Raw genomic sequence first — 1285 nt, forward strand, 5'->3', positions numbered from 1 at the left:
TAAAGCAAATAAAGCCAGCACTTTAATTAAAATTATTATTTATGGGATGCAGACATAATTCCTACAGTCCAAATAAGGAGCACAGACTGAAATCCAAACACCATTAAATCATAAAACAAAACGTTATGTAAGATGAAGTCAAGTAATATGATCCACACTTGGTAAATTTATTCCCTCCAATCATCACATTTCTAAAAAGATTATTGTTTTTTCAAGTCTCAAGTTCTAAAACAGAATGTAAAGCTATGGCCATCAGAAGACACACAGCATTTAGCATGTTTTCAAAATAAAAGGTCTGAGTTAAAAGCTGCCGACATCTGTCAGTAGTAACCATATGGAGGCCGCTGGTTGTGGCCATACTGTGTGCACTGCTGTTGACAGTAGGGCTCTGGTCTCTGCTGTGGGTAGTTGTTGTTACCCCATGACCGTCCATGCCACTGATTTGACCGACTGTCACTTGGCCATCCTCGTCTGTTATCCCTACCTCTAAACTGTCTGTTGTCTTACAGCCAGTTGCCTCTATTTCTTTGGTTACCACCAGCTCTGCTATTCCATTCCTCAACATTTGGAGGGGATTCAGGAGGACGTTTCAAGTATTCCTGGTATTCTTTGTCATCTTGTGTGAATGTGCTGGCCAACGTCTCTTCAAAAATTGGAATTACTTCAGAAGCATCACTCATCTTGAAATTCTGTACAATTTTTAAGACCCTTCAGCAGGACACACTGAAGAGCCCTCGGGCATCCACACAGCAGCACCCCACACAACTCTCCAAGGTAACCAAATGCTCAGGAACCCCTCAACTATCCGACCGAGACCCTTTTCTACTCATTGAAGGTCAGTGTCTTAGACTCAGAACAGGGCCAGCAACAGGGCCTGCTCTTGTCCGATATCAAGGCATGTAGCTGGTAGTAAGGTTCTGGCCTGATATCTAGGATTGCTCTTCTTCGGGGTTGAAGAACCCAGGGCAGGTCGATCTTAGTCTTAAATATGCACTCCTGATTGGGGTTGCAGACCTTTGTGTTCATGAGCAAAGGGCAGGATGTTTCTTGGGGCAGCCTCCTGCACGTGGATAGGTGTGGGTAGCCTCGGCCTGTCTACTTATGTTCAGTCATGGGAACCCTGAGGTTATGTCAGTGAGCTTACTGCTGCATTGTTTACTTTAACCCACACACCATCACTAAAGGTATGAATTGTCATTATAAGATCAACTAGGCTGACATTTGTGCAATGTATCCATGTAGTCGCTTGTGTGGTCTCAAATGATTCTCACGACCATACCTAATT

The 1285-nt window shown here is 43.7% G+C and overlaps 1 pseudogene across 1 annotated transcript; it reads right to left on the reverse strand.

Annotated features, from left to right (window-relative positions):
• Positions 1-320: 320 nt before the first annotated feature.
• Positions 321-680, reverse strand: LOC308414648 (RNA guanine-N7 methyltransferase activating subunit-like; annotated as a pseudogene). The gene has a single exon. The product of its transcript is annotated as an RNA guanine-N7 methyltransferase activating subunit-like (transcript).
• Between the last annotated feature and the right edge of the window lie 605 nt (positions 681-1285).

Source organism: Micromys minutus (genome assembly GCF_963924665.1).
Source record: "Micromys minutus genome assembly, chromosome: X".
NCBI lineage: Eukaryota > Metazoa > Chordata > Mammalia > Rodentia > Muridae > Micromys > Micromys minutus.